This window comes from Babylonia areolata, chromosome 10, assembly GCF_041734735.1.
Source record: "Babylonia areolata isolate BAREFJ2019XMU chromosome 10, ASM4173473v1, whole genome shotgun sequence".
In the NCBI taxonomy this organism is placed as follows: domain Eukaryota; kingdom Metazoa; phylum Mollusca; class Gastropoda; order Neogastropoda; family Buccinidae; genus Babylonia; species Babylonia areolata.
This window is the reverse complement of record NC_134885.1, coordinates 17186407-17208237: the sequence shown is the minus strand read 5'-3', so window position 1 is coordinate 17208237 and position 21831 is coordinate 17186407. Positions and strand designations below refer to the sequence as shown.

The window sequence follows — 21831 nt, the reverse complement described above, 5'->3', positions numbered from 1 at the left end:
AAACTGTAATGTCCGTGAGCGGCCAGAGCAGACTCCCCAGGTCTTTGTTGATGGTTGTCTTCGTAACTAAGTAACCCTGCCCATGCACCAGGAAGGGACATAACTCTACATCTCCCTTTCTTAGCAGAAAGCATGCATTAGATTTAACTTTGCTTTTAAACATCCACATGCATTGTTTGTTTTTCCATTAGTCTTTGGTAAATTCTAAAACCTTATTCTAAAACCTGTTTAGCAGAAACACTTATCTCTAAACTTCAACAGTTGAACTCAATTCACTTTCCGTCCTGACTTTGTGTACATTGTCTTTTCATCCTTCTGTTCTTCACAAATCAAGTCTTTGAGGCGTTTTCACTTTTCGTCCTGACTTTGTGTATATTGTCTTTTGACCCTTCAGTTCCAAGGGCGGGTTGTCAGGCCTCTCCTCTGGTTGATGGAGTTGTGGGGTAGTCCTTTCTTCAGCAAGCTCTTCACTGTTCATTTCAACGCGAGTCTCCAGGTTTTGCTGTAGAAGAATTGCTGTCGCTCTCGGCGTTGCAGGCTGCGTTGCTTTCTGGTTCCAACTTCTTCAACAAAGTTGAGTGCGGTTTCAGCGCTGAGGACCTTGTTCGGTCTGAACAACAACAGACCGAGGTGTAACGTTTTTGGCCACAACTGCTTCTTTGGTTGTTGGAGTCTTCACCCACACAGGTTGTCCATTTGAGAGTTGTGGGGCTTCTTCGTGTCGCAGATCATGGTAATGTTTCTGCTGGTTCCTGAATTGTTCATCATTCATCCTGAATTTCTCAACTTCTGGTTTGAAGGGAATGTGTTGACTGGGCATTGTAGGCACACAGTTTCTGAGTTTTCGGCTCATCATCAGTTCTGCCGGACTGTAGCCATTTTGAAGAGGAGTTGTACGGTAGTTAAGAAGGGCAATGTAAGGATCAGTAGACTTCCTCGGGAGATTTTTCACAGTTTGAACAGCCCTTTCTGCTTCACCGTTCCCTTGTGGATGATAGGGACTACTAGTCAGATGAGTGAAGGTGTAGTCCTGTGAGAATTTCAGGAATTCTCGCGAGTTGAACTCTGGACCGTTGTCGGATAGAACTATTTCTGGAATTCCAAATCTTGCAAAGATGGATTTGCAGTGTTCAGTGACAGCTACTGACGTAGTCTGCTTCAGGTGCACAGTCTCTTTCCACCGAGAATAGTAGTCAACTACTATGAGATACGCGTGTCCATTCAGTTTGAACAAGTCCATAGCTATCTTCTGCCATGGGTAGTCTGGGGTCTTGGTTGGCTGTAGAGGTTCTGGTGGAAGTTTTCTTTCTGTCTCACACATTGCACAGGTACCAACGACTTCTTCGATTTTCTTTGAGAGTCCTGGCCACCACACACAACTTCGAGCTAATGCCCTGCATTTCACCACTCCTTGATGTCCTTGGTGAAGTCTCTGAAGTATTTCTTCTTGCAGCTCAGCCGGTATCACCAGACGACTCTGGAACAGCAACAAGCCTTGCTGAACTGTCAAATCTTGGCATACAAACCAGTATTGTCGCAGATTGACGTCCTTTTTCGCTGTTTCAGGCCAGTGATCTAATTTGCAAAAGTTCATGACTTGACTGCAGATTTTGTCAGAGCATTGCTTCTTTCTAACCTCTTCCAGCCTTGCATCACTTGCAGGAATGCTGTCGATGAGAGCACCAACAAAGGCGTTTGTCTCGTCTTCCATTAAGGTTTCCTGTTCAGCTGGTTCAGATCCAGGAGCCCTTGACAGCGTGTCTGCGGTCAACAGGTTTTTTCCTGCAGTGTAGATCATGTTGTATGAAAACTGCATCAGGCGCATGCGGAACCTCTGTATCCTTGGGGTCAGTTCATCAAGCATCTTGGTTTTCAGCAGTGCCAACAGTGGTTTGTGGTCTGTTTCAACTGTGAATTTTGACAGTCCTAACAGGTAGTCTTGAAATTTTTCACAATTCCAAGTCACTGCCAAGGCTTCTTTTTCCGCTTGCGCGTACCTTTGTTCAGTTGGTGTGAGAAATCTTGAGGCGTAGAATACTGGCTTCCAGTCATTTTCTTCTTTCTGAAGTAGTACGCCACCTAATCCGTATGATGATGCGTCTACTGAGACTTTTGTTGGCTTGTCTGGACTGTAGTGTGCAGGCACCGGCGTTGAGCTCAGCTGCTTTTTCACTGTTTGGAAGGCTTTCTCTTGTGGCTCTTCCCAAATCAAATCCAATCCGTCTCTTTTTTGAGCAGATCTCTCAGTGGTTTTGCTGTGTCAGCCAGGTGCGATGCAAATTTTCCAACATGGTTCACCATTCCCAGGAACCGGCGCAATTCTGATATGTTTGCTGGTCTTGGGAAGTTGGAAATGGCTTGCACTTTTTCCGGATCCATCTGGATTCCTTCCTTGGAGATCATGTGACCCAGGAATTTCACTGAGTGAACTTGCATTTCTCATTGAGTGTGACACCAGCTTCCTTCATCTTCTGTAGAACAAGCTTCAGTTGATCATAGTGTTCTTGCTTATTTCTCCCGAAGACAAGAACATCGTCGATGTCGGAGATGACTCCAGGTATTCCTTCGAGGATGTGTGTCATCTCTGAAAAACCTCTGGTCTTGAGCTGATACCAAACGGCAGACGTTTGTAACAGTATCGCCCGAATGGTGTAATGAAGGTAGTTAGCTCCTGACTGTCTGGGTGAAGTGGTATTTGGTGAAATCCACTGTTGCAGTCCACTTTAGTGAACACTGTGGCACCATCCAGTTGGGCTAGCAGTTCATCTGTTGTGGGTAGTGGAAAGTTCTCTCGACGCACTCTTTCATTGAGCTTTGTGAAGTCGATGCACAGTCGCACTTTCCCATTTGGTTTTGGTACTCCACTGGGCGGATGATATCCTGTTCCTCCAATTTCTTCAGTTCTTCTTGAACTTTTCCTTTCATGGGAAGGGGTAGTCTGCAGGGTGTTGAGATTGCAAATGGTTGAGCATTTTCTTGCAGTCTGATTGTGTAGACATTCTTCATTCTCCCTAGGCCTGTAAACAGCTCTGGGAATTCTTGCTTGTATTCATGGTCTTTGTCTACAGAGTTGACCCTTTCAATCAGTTTCAGTGCTTCAATTGCAGGCCTCCCCAAAAGTGGCTCCTTCAGTTCACCTACAACATAGAGTTCTTGCTCTGATGATGTTTTACCTACTGCTAAGGTAGCATGGACTCTGCCAATCACGTTGATTTTGTTGTGGCCTTGCCCAAACACTTTCTTGTCAGTCTTCTATATCAGTGGCGAGTTCTTCTTGAAGAACTTATCAGGTACTACTGTCACATCTGCACCAGTGTCTATTCTGAAATTTACAGAATGACTATGTGTCTTGGTAGTAACCTGAACATCAACATGCCAGTTCACAGCACCACACACTGCTGATTCTTCTGTGACTGTGCCAAGTATTTTGCCATCTTCATCTTCAAGATATTTCACATCCGCCTTTGTTCTGCACATGACTGCATAATGACCTTTCCTGTTGCATTTTCTGCATTCTGCTTTCTTAGCTGGGCATTCTTGCCGACTATGTGATGGGTATTTTCCACATCTTATGCATTTTCTTGAAGAATTTTGCTGTTGACGTTTTTCACTCTGGTTTGAGTTCATGCTGTTTCCTTGTTTCTTTCTGAACAGGCGTTGCACTTGTGACAAATCGCCTTCACCTGACATTGACTGCAGCTGTTGTTTGGAACTTTCATATGCCCTTCCAATTGACATGCACTTATCTAATGTCAGTTGTTTGTCTTCCAAGAGTTTTTGTCTCAAACCTTCTTCTCTTACTCCTCCAACCACTTGATCCCTGATAAGTCTTTCTTCAAGTTTATCAAAGTTGCACGTTTTTGCCAGCTTTCTGAGTGCTGCAATGTATGCTTTGATTGACTCTGATGTCTCCTGCTTTCTGAGGTGAAATTTATACGATTCAAAAGCTTCATGTGTGTCTCCCACAAAGAAATCTTGCAATTTTTCCATGACTTTTTTTAGATCGTTTTTGCCATTTTCCTCATCAAACTTGAGATTGTCAAATATTTCACATGCATCAGGTCCAAAAACAGCAAGAAAAACAGATACTTGGTACTCTTGGTCTTCTTCTCTGTTAAGTCTACTTGTAATTGCATAATTCTCGAATTGTCTCCTGAAACGCTTCCAGTTTTGTGACAAATTTCCTTCCAGGCACATTTTGTCTGGTGCTGGAACATTTGCCATAAACTGTTTCTGTTGCCCCCTTGGCTCGTTTCGTGACGTTGATTCCATCGTTTTCTTTTCTGGATTCTTCTGTTCTTCAGCAGCTTCTTCTCAGTATTATTCTTCGTATCAGCCTCCCTTTTCAGGATTCTTCTATTCTTCAGTTGCTTCTGACACCATGTAATGTCCGTGAGCGGCCAGAGCAGACTCCCCAGGTCTTTGTTGACGGTTGTCTTCGTAACTAAGTAACCCTGCGCATGCGCCAGGAAGGGACATAACTCTACACAAACGATGTCTGTTCATTAGTTGGAACCTTGACCATTCACGCCACATTAGCAAGATATGTCTGTATTGATGGTTAGTTTATGCACTTCAAGGCACATAACACAGATGCAGAGTTGGAATTGGATGCCTCTCTGGCTCTGGCAAGAGCTCACAAAGTCAGAACACAGTCCTCATCGCTTACCATTGCACACATCAGGCACCACATAGATATCATGGATGCAGCCTTCTGGAAGGACCCAGCTACCTTCATCAGTTTCTACTTTAGGGATGTCTCATGCTGGAGGGACGATGGCTTTTGGGGCATTACCTCAGCAGTAGTGGTCCAGCATGCCATCTCTGCATCCAAAAAATACAATAGATGAGCCCTCCACTTTGTCATGCCATTTTCTACCAGTGGGTCACGGCATAGCATGTGTAATTAAAAGGATTTTTTTGGCCAAAAATTACATTTAATTACACTTACTTAACCGTGACCCAACTAGTGCAGACTCCGGCAGGGGTCTGACATTCCTGCCTGTGCAAACTACTATCCGCCTATGCGGAGAAAACGAAACTACGGCCGATAACCTCCCGGAAGTAGGTAACCTCCCCTTTGTCCCGCTGGCTAGCGCCCTCTTTTTCTGGCAGCCATTATGACTTCTGTCCTGTGCTCTCCATACGGCTAATTTTTTTCGTATTTTCTGTCTGTCTGTCGAATCTGGCGTTCTTGTTTTTTGTCAAATTTTGTCTCGAACCAGGTCACATAATTATATGGTTCGATTGGGATATCGGGCTAAAATTAAGGCGCGATCGAAATCGATTCGTGGACACTCTGGGCCCTCTATTTCTGGCCCTCTCAACAACGCCAACCCGCTGCCTCCTCCACTTCCTTCGCTTCCTCCGGTCGACTCCAGACCTCCACCACCTCCTGCACCCTCTCCGGCGACATCTAGGGGTACGTTACCCCATACTCAGGTCAGTGGTGCCATTGATGCTTTCCTTTTCAATTCGCAAACGAAGTCGACGCGATCCGCGTTTCTCGGCCCTGCCAGTCAGTAGGACACCCGAGTCGATCTCCTCTATCACTTTCCCATGTCAACAATGGAATGTGCCATAACCCCTTTCATTACACATACTTGGAATCTGCCATAACCCCTTTGGAAAACAACACCATACACTGGCTTTGGATCCGCACGCTAGACTGGGCCCTATGTGCGATGCGTCCGTGGCGGCGGCCGTGACATTGGCTGACCCGCCCCCCACGCGGCATGCCTCTTCCGTCTAGGATCCTATGGCGACCGAGGCGCTTAGGGATGCCCTCCCCAGGGGTAGGGAGGAATGTGGACCACTAGGGGACACACTTGCCAATGCGTGTGCACCCTCCCCTTGCCCGATTTTCCGATCCAAGGGAGAGAACTCCTGCTTCGGCACCCTTGCCGGTGACCGCCGCAGTTACTTCCCTTTACCGGCACGGCTCCTCGCCAACAGTGCAGGTGCGTGCACGGTCCCTTCAAGCTTTGCGGTGATGACCCCATTTGCCACACCGCCGGTTGCTGCTGTTTCCCATCCACTAATGGCGTCTCAGCAAGCTGCTCAACCAAACAACCAGCAACCCATTGGGAACTTGCTGCGGCAACTATGCGCTGGTGCCACACCTAGCGCCTGCTCCACCCCTTGCGCACAGAGCAGATGCGTGCACAGCCCATTGAACTTCGGCAGTGCCAGTTTTTTCTGCCCCACTGCATATCTCCACTGTTACCCAGACTAATATCGGCGATTCCACATCGGAGTGCCTCTTCATAACTCGATCCTGCCACTCGGCAGTGCTCGGGCCGATCTTGTCTGGTTACGGCGCCATCATGCCACATGTCCCCACCGTCTCGCGTCCGATGGCGACCGATTCGGGTCGGGATGCCCACGGCACTAAGGGACATTATTATTATCGGTTAAGGTGGCATAGAACCACGGACTCTCACACGCAGCATGAGGCTCCTCCCTCTACAGCAAGGAAACTTCACACCGGGGGATATGTGCTCTAAAGACACCATCCTTTTCGCCGAATATCGGCGCCAAGGGAGGCAACTCCGCATTTGTAACCGACACAGCACGTCACTCCTGCCCCCCGTGCTGTCCACCAACGATGTTTCTTCGAATTCTCATTGGGTCCTCATGCCCATTCATGGACTTTACACAACTTTGCACAGCAACTGCACCTTTCTTGCTGTTTCTCAGGCTCTTGGCAACTGAACTTTTGGGTTCTTCATCCCCCCACACAGGCACACAGCCCTCTGCAGGCAACCAGTCCTATTACCATTCTCTTCTTGTTATACACAATAACAGGAAATAAATCACAATATTTCCCCTTCTGTCCTTTTGACTTTTATCACAATCAACAATCACGAAATATATATATATATATAGCTATATATATATATATTTTTTTTTTTTAAACAAAAAAACCCACCATATATATATATATATATATATATATATATGTATATGTATATATATACACACACATATACATATATATCTATGAGATATCTTGCTACATTTATTCACTTCTAGATGTATACTTATCCCTCAGAATACACATGCGTGTGCACTTATGGGATAGGTTCAGACAGCTTTCTTATTAAGATGTACACTTATATTTCTATCTCTATTCATTGACATCTATTCATTGAGATTCCCTACATAGCAATATAGGCACACTTGCATTTGCGGCCTTCTGTCCACAATGCCCTGAACTCTCTGCGCCTACGTACTTGCACTTTATTCATATGTGTATGTACATCTCATATTTAGGTGCATACACAGATTCCTTTCCATTAAAGATTATGCACACTTACCCATTTACTTGGCTATATCTGTGCACGCTGCACGTATGCTTATACAGCCGCTTATTTCTTGTGTTTCGATCCCTTGTCATTGGCATATTTCTGACATCATTACTTGAGTTGATGGAAGTTTATAATCCCTTTGCACATGTATGTATTCATTTTCATAAATTCATCCCTACCTTGCTTTCGGAGGACGACTGCACTCACAGACAAAACTGCCTCATTCACGCCTGAATGTATGCTCCTTCACATTTTAGTAGTGGCTGGTCCTTAGGGACCCACACACCCCCTTCCCACCCACAGGGCTGAGAATGCCCTCTCTTGGCAAAGGAGGGACAAGACAACCCAACTCATTTGCCTACAATAATAATAATAATAATAATAATAATGGTATTTATATAGCGCTGGATCTTGTGCAGAGACAAATCAAAGCGCTTTCGCACCAGTCACACACGCATGCATAACTCTAATACTGTAGAAACTAAAGACAAGGAAGGGCAGGCAAGGGAGGCTATTTTGGGAAGAGGTGGGTTTTAAGGCCAGACTTGAAAGAGCTGAGTGTGGAGACTTGACGAAGCGAAAAAGGAAGTTCATTCCAATCGCAAGGTCCAGAAACAGAGAAAGAACGGCGGCCTACAGTCGAGTGTTTGAATCTGGGTATGCGTAAACAGAGTGGATCCGAGGCCGATCGTAGTGAGCGAGATGGAGTGTAGAGGTGAAGGCAGCAGCAGAGATAGGAAGGGGCAGTTTTGTGAATGCATCTATAACATAGAGTGCTGATCTTGTACTTTATTCGGTGTGAGACAGGGAGCCAGTGGAGATGTTACAAAAGAGGAGTGATGTGCTCAGATCTTTTCTTTCTGAGGACGAGTCGGGCAGCAGAGTTTTGTATGCGCTGAAGGGACTGAATGGATGAAGCAGGCAAACCAGACAATAGAGAGTTACAGTAGTCAAGTCGAGAGAGAATGAGAGAAACGACAAGTCTAGATGTTGCGTCAGTGGACAGATATTTCCGGACGGCACTGATGCATCGCAGTTGACAGTAGCAGGACTGACATGTCTGACTGATAAATTTTTGCATGGACAGTGTATTGTCAAGGACAACACCGAGGTTCCTGACTGACGTGGAAAGAGGGATGGATGTACTGCCAAGTTTGATTGTGTCAATTGTGATGGAAGACAGTTTTTGTTTAGTTCCTATGATCATTGCTACAACAATCAACCATAGGGCTGGAGATGCCCTAACTTGGCACAAGGAGGGATGAGGCAGTCCAACTTAGAGGTGCCACTCCGGACACACATGCCCTTCATTCCTCCCCAGTTTGTAAGGCATCCCTTCTTCCCCCCCCCCTCCCCCCCTTGCCTACAACAACCTTTGGTTTGCACCACTGTGGTTGTGACAACAGCTCCACACAGGCCCTACATCCTAGCCAGCTTTCCCATGAAGGGGTGTCAATCTTTGATTCCCAAATTTTAGTGGACCCCAAAACTGCCCACTGGGCAGAAGACAATCACCCTAAGCCCATCTCTTCCACTCCTCTCTAGTAGCAGAAGGCCTGGGTCATAATTGTTTTCCTCTACGTTTGGGAGAAAGGCATATTGATGAGGACGGATGCGCCTCACAGAGCACAACGAACTGTCCATTAGCCACAGGGGTGTACCTTACTGCCCACTCATACCAGCACGGCAGATGCCGCATTCAAGCACATAGTTCGCCCCATCACCTTGCTTGAACAGAGATCCAGCATCAACGTCTCATACAATTGACGTTTGAAAGCACTTTCTGCACTTGGTCTTCCCTGCCCGATCCTTTCAGCATCAACACACAACCACTGCTGTGGTTACAGATGGGCATTCCTTCTCAAGCACTGTCTTTCCAATGAGACACTTCCAGGGGTTTCTAGCCTAGGCAGGCTATCCCATCATGGAGCCCCAGCCTTCAGTCAAGGGCCTGTCAGAGGATGACTTTGTTGTCACTTTGGAAGCAAGCACCATGTCTTTCAGACACACGGTTGCACCACAAGACCCCGTCAACTCTTTCCGGCTCCCTTACATTGCAACATAACCTGCATGGTGGACACTGTCATCCCTCAAGCACACAGCAGCTGTTTCCTTATTTACCCATGCTGATTGGTGTCCTCCTTGGAACAATATATGATAATCAGTCGTGTACGACAGTCACCATCAGAACAGCAGAGGAGGCAACTGCTGTCCCAACTATTCGGGCTGGAATTCGATTATACAATTTCCAGTAGAGAGTGTTTTGCCTAAGTTGCATACCCGGTCCCTCGATCAAGAGGGCCTTAGGACGGATCCCAATGGCTAGTTAGGCCCAAGGCTACAGCACTAAGTCCCAGTGCAATTTGACTTCCAGTCTGAGAGAGACAGTCATTCATGAAAGGCTAAGCTGCAAATGATTTCCCTTTGCAATTAAGAAACCACTGATAATACAGCTCTCACTTTGCAGTTGGCCATACTGAAAACGTATGTCAGATCAGTGCTTTGATGTAAATAGCCAGTACAACACATCTTGAGCCACTTACCTCCCTGCCCCCGCCCCGCTCCATCCCAGACTCAGTGCGCACCACACACAGCCAGAGGCCTGTCATGGATCTGGTCCCCTTTCTCACTACAGAACCTTCAGCAAAAAATTTTCCCCATGGAAACCCTCTTCCATTTGGTATTCCACCACAGAATGAGACTCAGTGACCTGTGGGCGCATAAAATGCACTTCCACAGCCTGATCCAACCCAGCCATTGACCACCGACAACTTTCTGCAGGTGGCTCCAACATGCCACACTCAGGTAGAGAAGCCACCAAGCCTTCCGTAAGCCCCTTCGTGTTGATACCTACCTGGGCAATTACACAACCTGTCCCGGAGACACCAGGCACATCAAGTCTTTTGTTGCCAAATGTCTGCCATTCTATGCATAGGCAACATACCAGTGCTGTCATTTTTTGGCAATGACAAAAAAGTGGTGGGGGGAGTGCCCATTGCCTGTCAGCTCGCATGGAGGAGCTCTACAGATCTGGCTGTCATGCCTAAGGCAAGCCCAACATGGCGACCTACCTCTGTCTCGTGCCACAGTTTCCTTCAAAAACAAAAATCACTTCCACTATCGGCCCACATCCGATGTGGAATCATCAGATCAAACCACATGTGCACCTCCTTGCATTGATGCTCAACCGTGCTCAAATGAGACAACCCTATAAGGGTACGTGTTTCCTTCCCTTCCTTTGATTCAAAGGGCTCTCAGTAAAGTGTGGATTCAACCCACGGACCCGATTTTCTTTGCGCTACATTTATCAGCACAGCTGTGGTCCACAGACCTTCCCCACAATACAGCTGCGGACCTCTGTCTTCTTTGCCCGCACCAATATCCTTAGGTGACACAGTACACTCTGTTTTCATCGAATTCTACTTGAGGGACACCCATCGCTTTAGGGATGATGGCTCATTGACTTCTACCAGAGAGACGTCGCACGCGTACGGGATGATGGCTTAAGAGGCATCGCTTCTGTGGTAGTTGCACAACAGACCATCACAGCACACAGACAGGCGAGCCCTCCACCTTGGCGCTATTCTGCACTAGTTGGGTCACGGTTAAGTATGTGTAATTAAAAGGAAATTTTCTATCTAAAATTACGTTTAAATAACATACTTACCGTGACCCAAATTTAAGACCCTCCCGTCCTCCCCGCTTCATGTTCTCCCTGCTCGCTGCGCTGGTGATGGCATATTGCTGTCAAAAGAGGGCGCTAGCCAGCGGGACAAAGGGGAGGTTACCTACTTCCGGGAGGTTATCGGCCGTAGTTTCGTTTTCTCCGCATAAGCGGATAGTAGTTTGCACAGGCAGGAATGTCAGACCCCTGCCGGAGTCTGCACTAGTTGGGTCACGGTAAGTATGTTATTTAAACGTAATTTTAGATAGAAAATTTCCTATTAATCTAACATACTTACCATAACACACGATAATTATGCTCCCATCTTCCCCACTTCTTGTTTCCTGTATGATGCGCTGGTCATGGTTAAATACCATCATAAGATGTCACTGTACAGGCATGCTGAAGGGATGTAATATATTAAGGGTGATCACTAGACAGACCTACTTTTGATTTATCCATATAGGCAGGATAGTAGTGTGATGGAGTGGTAAGGTGGTGTTAGAGAAGGTGAAGACAGGTAGAAGGTGTTTGCAGAAGAGAGCCGCAGCCAGGCAAGATAGACTCGGGAAGGTGGTGCGCCGGTTTTCTTCTTTTATTTTTTATTTTTCCAGACCAGGAGAGTTCTCCCCTTGTCTGGCGCTCACTCCTTATATTCTGTTCCGCCAAACCGCAAAGCCAGCGCCGCGAAGCGACTCACGAAACCGACCCTCCGCGAGCCTTGAGGGGCCAAACTTGTGTTTGTTTGACCATATTTAGCGGCGTCTAACTTTCGGCTCGGGGAACTAACATAGACATATTATATATCACACAAAACTGCAAGAGACGAGCATTTTCTTAAGCTAAACCATTTTCTACAAAAATAATGTAATTAAAAACTGTAAACAAAAAGAGTCACTGAATGAACGAGCTTTTAACGAGTTCATGTATCATTTCTGTACATTGCAACAATTAATATGTCGCGATATGTAATATAATTGAAACAATTAAGGAACTGAAAATTCTGAATTTCCAACTATATGAAAATCATCTATAGAATCTGCTTCTAGAGTAAAGATTTTTTTATGTCAAAATTCAAGTGAAAACTCAATGGACAGCTCCCATGTCGGCACCGCTTGGCGGTGCTTTTGGCACTAGTGATCGGCAATGAAATACTTCGTTTAAACCAACTACAACACAACTATAAATGTATGATACAAATCAGATTGATAACAGAAATGCAAACAATCTGCAAGACGCACTATAAAAATGTCTAGGTATTGTAAAAACATATTTTGCTCATATTGGCACTGACGAATTCCAATGGCTTGAAGAAGAGAGAGTTTTGTGGGGCCGAAATGCTGTCAGACATTTCGTACCATCGCATGCCTATAACTTAGGTGAACACAGAAAGTGGCGCATGAGAAGAAAGCTTAATCATTTACATTTTAATGCACAATCTAAATTCCATGGCAACTATATCGATTTATAGAAAACAAAGGTATTTTGTATGTTTCAACTGAGTGGATTTCGAAGATCGCGCCAAAATTCATTCACATAAATATTAATTTAAAAGAGTTATAGGCTTTCTGGACAACTGATATCATTACAGTTGAGAAGTATGATCTTTCTGAAGTCCAATGACATAAAAACTATAATCTCATCTATAGGGAAGTGTTTATAATTTAACAAATGGATGAAAAATCATATGGTTCCCTGTAAAGGGAGATAACTTGTGACCGATTTACCGACTTCCTTAGTAACCTTCGGCAAGTCACAAAAGTCGCCTGCTAAGCTGGCCCAACAAAGATTGTAAAAGCTGACCCGGCTACATCCCCCCTTACTCTGTTACAACCAGCGTCCTCGCTGGCACTTTTCATGACTAAATAAAAGGGGGCCTAAATCATGCACTAATACACCCATTCAAACCAATGAACACACAAAACATTATCTTAAGTGCAAATCCCAAGACACTGAGTTGCAAAAATCGGAAAAATGCAAAATCCGTTAAAATCTCGAACAATAATCAGTAACCCTCGAGGAACGTCGTCTTGAGTGTGAACCCTCAGAGTCAGATTTTCACAAAATGTGTAACCCACGTCAGGGCAAAATGGTTTGCCCACACTGAATTCTTAAAGGAGCATCATTTAAAATGTAGCCCTTAAAGTTATATACTTAAAATGCACACTTCAATCCAGTGGATAGACTCTTGTCAAATGCTCTTGAGGGGCGTTATTTTAAATGCAAACCCCCAAAGCCAAAACCAGTACAGGTTATAAGGGGAGCTGTTGTATTGACAGTGTTTCCAACAAAATAAGTCCCAACAATGTTAACTGTCTGAAATGTATATCGGCATGTTATACACTGACTGTGGGAAAATAGTTGTATAAACATATAATTCCTTTTCATCAGCTTTACATCCATATTGACTAGAGAGAACCTGAAACAGGATTCCTCAAGATGAAGTACCTGAAGTGGCCCAACGAAGACTAGAAAGGAGTTGTCATTTTTTAACAAACGTTTAAGTCATTTTTTTTTCTCTGTCTCTCTCTTCTTTTTGACCAACTCATTAGCACCAATAAAACATATTTGCAGTTCAGTGAACAGTTTCAGCAATACAATTTGATGCAATTATCAATCAAAAATGAGTGAGCATTCAACAGCTTTGCTTGGGAAAAAAGTCAATCTTTGATCAACCAAAATGAGTGGGCATTCAACAGCTTTGCTTGGGGGGAAAAGTCAATCTGAAAAACTTCAACTGCTCAATGACAAAAAAAACAACAAGAGAACAATCAGTCCCTCATATTGTTCATCATTAACCTATCTTGTCTCCTCAAATTTCAAGTGAGACAGCAACTAAGCAAAGTCACTGACCAACGTAAGGAACACCAGATTTGTATTGTGTACTGGTTTCGTCGTCAGGCGTAGAGATCACCTAGGTGTGGGAGCTGGTGGTAGTGGAGGCAGCTCTGGTGCTGCCTGCAGGGCTGATGTCCTGGGCCCTGGCATGGGACTGAACAGCCACACTCCACTGTCAGTGTCAGAGTCTGACACTTTGTTGACATGGCAGGACCGTGGGGACGGATCAGTCGGCGTGACAGCAGGTGGTGGTTGTTGGCTGCCTCTCTGCTGTGTGAGGTTGAGTACAGGTGAAGGTGACACCTGTGGGGTCACAGCATCAGGTGTGGTTTTGTGGCACTTCCGTCTGCATCGGCGTCTCCTGCGTCACTGGTTTGGAGCTGGAGCAGCTGGCATGGACCCAGATTGCCCAGTGTGTTTGGTGACAACACACTGGTTGTTCACTGCCATTGGAGTCTGGCGGTCAGCTTTCTGTCGCCTGGCCTTCTTCACATAGCGCTGCTTGTGCCGACACTGGTCTTCAGTGTGGCCAGACCGCTGACACCAGACACAGTGTGGAAGGTCTGGGGCCTGGGCAGCAGCACAGTGGCGAGGATGATGTGCTGGTCCTGGAGGATGTGGGCAGTGTTCTGGCATGGGGAACTGCTGCTGCTGTTGTCGCAAACTGTTGACTTCAGCTGTCAATGTGGCCAGCTGTGCCTGTAGGCAGGCAATAGTGGCGTTGTGACTGTCGTCAGCATCGCTGTCCTCCCTCAACCATCGCTGGGCCTCCTTCTTCGCCGCCTTGAAGGTGGTGTCAGGGTGGTCTCTGATGAAGCGCCTGACATCGCGTCTGAGTGCAGCTGGCTGAAGACCTCTGGCGAAAGCATCGTGAAGAATGGTCACTGGCACCTGCATCATCCCATCTTCAGCCTTGTTGACCTTGGTCCAGAGGTACCGAAGATGGGACGCGTACACTGCAATCGTCTCCTTGCACTGCTGCTGCCTAGTGAAGAAGGCAGTGGCAAGGTCTGTGGTGTCACGCTGCTCTCTCCAGTTCTCAAGTAGTGCTAGGATTTTGGCTGGGGTGTCCACTTCTGTCGCTGGCAGCCTGACAATCTGCTGGCGAGCTCTGCCTGCAAGGGCTGAGATCAGCCAGAGAGAGGCTGTCGCATCATCCAGGGGCTGCAGATGGAGGATCAGTCTGGCCTCCCAGGTGAAGTCATCAACTTCCCTGCCGTTTTCCTCACCGGAGAACGTCGGGAGTTCGGGCGGGAAGTCGGATTGGGCCATGTTGATGGGTGACGTTACTTTTGCATGGACTTGTACCTGCTGCACTCTCTTCTCTCTTCTCCTAATCCTGCTCGCAGCGTCAATTGTAATAGGGTGGTAAGGTGGTGTTAGAGAAAGTGAAGACAGGTAGAAGGTGTTTGCAGAAGAGAGCTGCAGCCAGGCAAGGTAGACTCGGGAAGGCGGTGCGCTGGTTTTCTTCTTTTATTCTTTCATTCTTCTGGACCAGGAGAGTTCTCCCTTTGTCTGGCGCTCACTCACTCCTTATATTCTGTTCCGCCAAACCGCAAAGCCAGCGCCACGAAGCAGCTAACGAAACCAACCCTCCGCGAGCCTTGAGGGGCCAAACTTGTGTTTGTTTGACCAAATTTAGCGGCGTCTAACTTTCGGCTCGGGGAACTAACATAGACATATTATATATCACACAAAACTGCAAGAGATGAGCATTTTCTTAAGCTAAACCATTTTCTACAAAAATAATGTAATTAAAAACTGTAAAAAAAAAAAAATTAAAAAAAAAAGAGTCACTGAATGAACAAGCTTTTAACGAGTTCATGTATCATTTCTGTACATTACAACAATTAATACGTCGCGATATGTAATATAATTGTAACAGTTAAGTAACTGAAAATCCAGAATTTCCAACTATATGAAAATCATCTATAGAATCTGCTTCTAGAGTAAAGATTTTTTATGTCAAAATTCAAGTGAAAACTCAACGGACAGCTCCCGTGGCGGCACCACTTGGCGGTGCTTTTGGCACTAGTGATCGGCAATGAAATACTTCATTTAAACCGACTACAACACAACTATACATGTATGATACAAATCAGATTGATAACAGAAATGCAAACATCTGCAAGACACGCTATAAAAATGTCTAGGTATTGTAAAAACATATTTTGCTCATATCGGCATTGATGAATTCCAGTGGCTTGAAGAAGAGAGAGTTTTGTGGGGCTGAAATGCTGTCAGACATTTTGTACCTCCCAAGACCACCACACAGATTTTAGTGTTCATGATGTGATAATGTGGGGACAACTCAATATCGTATTTGTCTCTTAATTGCTTAATAGCATGCATGATACCTGAATACAAAAGAAAGTTTGTTCAACTGAGGTTTGGAAAGTGGTCTCGGAATTCTGCAAAGGTAAAAAAGCGATTATTTTCCACATGAAACGATTTATAAACAAAATGCAATTCTGTACCCATTTTTTCACAAACACTACTATCTGGTTTCTTCTAATGTTGGCACTGTAGCGAATGCATTCTGCTATGAACTCAGAAGTGTTCTGAGGTCAGTATTTTAAGTGTAACCATTTCAGATTTTTAATTTAATGTTTAATCAAGGTTGGATTACTGCAACTCTCTTTTGGCCGGCCTTCCCAAATACCTGTTAGACAGACTCCAACGAATTCAGAATAACGCTGCCAGACTCATTTGCAGAGCTTCTAAATTTGACCATGTTTCTCCTCTCCTTCAGTCTCTCCACTGGTTGCCTGTTTCTGATCGAATAGACTATAAGCTATCCACTCTGACCTTTTCTGCAGTCAACAGATCTGGCCCAAAGTATCTTTCTGAACTCATCCATATCTATACCCCGTCTCGCCAGCTCCGTTCTTCCTCTGATACTCGACTTCTCAGGATACCTCACGTCAGAAGTAAGACCTATGGACACAGATCGTTTTCTTTTCAATCGCCAAAGACGTGGAACAAGCTCCCTGATAACCTCCGTCATTCTGATTCCCTCGCATCTTTTAAATCTCGTCTCAAAACTCACCTTTTCCCTCAGCAATAAGTTCAGTTGTGGCAGGCCCACAACTACATGCATGTATATGAATGTGTATTGTGTGTGCGTGTGTTTATGTAAGTATGTGCCTGCCTATGTGTGTGTATGTGTTAGGGTAGCTGTTAGATACACATGTATGTTAAAATGTATGTATGCAGTGTGTGTGTGTGTGCATGCTTGCGTGCGTGCGTGTGTGTGTGTGTGTGTGTGTGTGTGTGTGTGTGTGTGTGTGGTCACATTTTGGTGTGTGTATGTAACATAGATATAATGTTTTATGTTATCAAAAGTGTTTTTGTAAAGCACCTAGAGCAGATTTCTGGATAGTGTGCTATATAAGTATCCATTATTATTATTATTATTAATAAATACATCAACCAAAAAAAAAATTATTACAGTGTTTCATACAAACATTTACATATTCCTCACCAAGCTTTGGCAAGTCTTCAATTTCTGGATACATTTCAAATACAAAAGTCTACAGGTCCCCACCTCTCTTAATTCTCTCTGTATCCAAGAAATCTTTAGTGATGAAATATATGCCTGTATATCAATCATTTGTAAACCTAACCAGCCGCCATTGCAAAGTGGTTAGCATCGCAGACTGACGACTTGGAAGACATGGGTTTGAATCCCAGAGGAGGTGGGTTTTTGGCATGCGGCTGGCTCCTACCCAGAGTTGAGTGTGCTATGGGCTTAAATGGCTTCATTGTCAGCGGATTCATGGGGGACCGCTGTTGGGGGGACATGGCGGTGGTCTCCACTCTGGGGGAGAAGCTCACTCAGTCTGGCTCCACAACTAAGCCATTATTGCTGTTAATAGGGTGGTGTCCTAAGTACATTAAATCAGAACAGGCACTACCAAACCACAGAAGTGACTCAGCAGCAGTGCAGGGTCTCCTCTGGTGTGTGGCCTCCTTGCAGCCCAAATCAATGGTTCCCTGTGGATTGCTGGCACTAGGACTGTGACAGACAAACTCAGGTGTGGCTGTGTAAGAGTGACTCAGAATGAGCTGCATGGGAGTAATGCCACTGAAACACTGCAGATGATGGGGCAGCAACAACAACAAAAAAATCAACAACAAAAATCATTTTTAAACTTATCTCTATGTAAGGCTAACAGACAACTATGTTGTTTATCCTTGGTGGTTTACCATTCCACAAACAAATATACAAAATATTTTGCAGTTCTTTAATAACATTCGTGGATAGATCTGACAGATTCAGAAGCAGGTCTATAAACTTTGACCATATCAAGGTTTTTGATGCTTTTATTTTGCCAAGTGGGTTCAACTGATGTTTATTCCATTTGAGTAATAATCTGCAAACCATTTGTATTTTCCCTTCAGAATTTATATCCACAATTCTTCTCAAAATATCAGTACAAAACAAAGTTCCAAGAACCTTAAAAATTCCAGGATTCCAGTAAAAATTTTCATTTCGCAAATGTTGTACATCAGAATTTTTCATACTTCCAATCTACATCACACAAGGGGTTTTTTGTGTTTATTTTTTAGCCTGATATTTCTGCAAAAAGTTTTAGTTCTTTGACACTTTCTGAATGACTCTTCACTGATGTCAAGGTACAGGCGCATGTCATCAGCAAATTGTGCTCTTACTTTCATTCCCTTGATTTGACTGTTTTGCCTAATAATGGCAGACAAGACCTCTGCACAAATTAAGTACAAATTTTGGAGAGCATGGGTCTCCTTGTCACACCCCTCTTTTTACATAGAACCATCTAGAATACTGACCATTCACAGAGACACAGGAAGTAACTTTACTATAAGAAGTGGAAACCCACTGAATTACATGTGGGCCAAAATTGAAAAACTTAAATGCTTTATGCAAAAAGGATCAAGAGACACTGTCGAACACCTTCTCACAGTCTACTATAAGAAACATCCCAGGAATATTTTCTTCTTCTGTATACTGTAATATTTCATATATTTTTTCTGACATTTTTACCAATATAACGTGCTATCGTAAAATCTTTTAGATCTTCATTAATCAATTTTGGCAGAACTGTCTTTATACATTTTGCAATAGATGCACAAGCAATTTCATAAACAATGTTTCATAATGAAACAGGCCTCCAATTTTTTAAACACTGTTTTGGTTTTTCATCCTTAGGAATACAAATACTCCCTGTTTCTGTGTAATTGACATGTTTCCTAAAGCCATCATTTATTGATCTTGTTAGGAAGACCCCCAGATCTCAAATAAAGAACTGTAGAAATTCTGCAAAGAATCCATCTGATCAGGATATTTGTTTTTTTCTTGTTTTTAAATACCTGACATAGTTCATTATTTGTCAAGGGGCCTTCCAATAACATACTGTCTTTATATCAACATCATGCATCAATATGTTCTCTAAATTGCAAAAACATTTACTAGGTTTTTCTCCATCATGCACTCACCTGATTCCTGACCTAATAATCATACCTTGATTTTTTTTTCCTCTCAGTTCTTGTAATTGTACATTAGACAGTTCCAGTTCCTTAATAGTGTTTTCATTAAACTTTTTATTCAACTGTTTTATCTTGCTTTTAATAACTCTTCTTTATCTTTCTCACATTTTTTCTTAAAACAAGTATAACATATTGTTTTTCTCTTATTTTCATTAACAGCATTTCAAAGAACAATTGATCAGAAACACAAAACTGAAGCTCATATTGAGCCATACAATATTATCAAAAACATAGACAGGCAAGGCATATTCTATTTTTTATATTCAAAATAACTTTTTATTTCTTCTTCAGGCATTTTGTCCCTCAGCAGAGAATTGTTAAAATTCCAGAACTGCCTACCTCTTTTAATAGCTTCTTTTTTAAGACTAACTCAACAACAGAGTGATCAGATCGGTAGTTTATTCCAGTATCAGTACCATTTACATCTGAAGGCTAATTATCAGAGACCAAAAAATAATCTAAACATCCTCGCTTTGTACTGTTTAATTTTCTCCATGAATATTTTCTCTTTGATGGAAATGTATGTCCAAAAACATCAGTCAGTTCATGTTCTACCATCAGGTCCTGTATTTTTTTTCATGATCTTGGTCGGTTAGTAGTACTTTGATAGTTTCTAGTGTCTAATTTCATATTAAGCACAACATTCCAATCTCCAGCCGCTATGATGTGTTTATTACCAATCTGATCAATCTTATTGCCAAGAGTGGAGAAAAAATCTGGATTGTCACATGTACTGGGACCATAAACATTAACAAGTGTTACTCGTTTATTCAACAGTTCAACATCTAGAAGCAAATAACAACCATTGGGGTCCCTAATTACACTATGTATTTTGTATTTTAAAACCATTGATTAACAGAATTGCCACACCATTTTAATTTGTTTCTGAACCAGCAAACCAAACAGAGTAGCCCCAATATGACCTTATAAAGTTTTTTTCTTCATGAACTAAATGTGTTTCTTGCAGAAAAAATATACAACTGTGTTAGTTTTTAAGAAAATCAAAAACGTCTTTCCAATTCATTGTGCAAATCTTGAAGTTAATCATATTTCTTCTTTTTTTCATGTTTGATACAGCCATTTGACGTCTAGAAGAGTAATGGAGTCTCCCGTCGGACTGGGAAGAAGAATAAGATAAAATACAGAATGGCACTCCAAAAACAACATGAGTCAGGCTCAGCGTGTCCATGCACTCTCTCCCTCTAGATACAATGCAACCCCCCCCCCCCCCACCACCCCCACACACACCCCTCTTTGTGATGTCACGAATCGACAACTGTAATTCTCTTCTCATAGGCTGTCCACATAATCTGTATGGCTGTGTGTGTTTTGGGAGGGGGGTGTGGGGGGGTATGCAATATTTAAAAATCCGTTGCAACTAATGATTAATATAGCTTCTGTGAAGTGATTTCAGTGTTTGTATACTCCTAGAAGTAGATTCTACTGTGTAATCCTTCACTGCTTTTTGATGGAAACTGATGGAGACTTTGATTATGTATTTTTGCGATTTTGATCACATTGATAACATGTTTTTCTTTACAAATATAACCTTCACTGCAAGGGAGAAAAAAAAGTTTCATCAAGCAGCTGCTGATTCATGTGTCATAGCATTTAGTTTCACGCACACTCGGCTTGCACAAGACGTCACCATTTTGCTTGCCCACGTAGATATGAATTGTTGACATACTTCAGTCAGCCATTAAAATCTTTTGAAAAACCACATTGTTGGATGACTTAGGGTTTTCTATGTTATCATATGTTCACCTTGGTGAAGCTAAAGCTACCAGTCTGATAATTCCAAAACAACGTAATAGCTTTCACAAGATGGAGATATTCAGCCACCATTTGGGTACGGCTTTCATGGCAGTGGCAGGGGAGTGAACTATCTGCCGTTTGAGAATGGCTTACATGGCAGTCTAAAGGTTAAATGTAATTGTGGGAACAAAAATTTCCTTTTCTGGGTTTGTGTGTCTGCCTTGTTGATCTGGATGGAAAGAGCAGAGCAGTATTGATGTCAAGTTTTGTGTCTTTGTCTTACAAAAAAGACCAAAAGGACATATTTGTACGGAGTTGTTTTTCAGAAGTCCAAGTTCATTATGTGACCAGCTATTCCTGAGAAAGTGCAATACAAAATGGCGGCATGTCTGATTTCAGTACAACAGACAAGGTGAATTTTGTTAAATGCAACCAGTACTGTTGAAATGATTTTAACACTTTTTTTTAACTTATGACATTTTGGATTATGTTGGATTTATTTATCTAATTCAGAAATGGCTGTAAAAACAAGTGACAGTACAGGTGGAGATCTAGGTGGCAATGACATTATATGGATTATTTCCTTGTCATCACTCAAACCCAGTATATGATGAATTATGTATTTCCATTCACCTTTTTTCACTGTATGCACCTTAACATTTTAACTATGTTTTCATCAACATTGATCTCTCTGCCTGATGCATGATTTTTCTTCTTTTTTTTCTCTCTGTCTCCGAT

The 21831-nt window shown here is 43.4% G+C and overlaps 1 protein-coding gene across 4 annotated transcripts in view; it reads left to right on the top strand.

The window, feature by feature from the left end:
• The window catches only part of LOC143286835 (dynamin-binding protein-like), a 274661-nt gene that overhangs the window by 243208 nt on the left and 9622 nt on the right, over positions 1-21831 (top strand). The gene's annotated exons all lie outside the window — the stretch shown is intronic.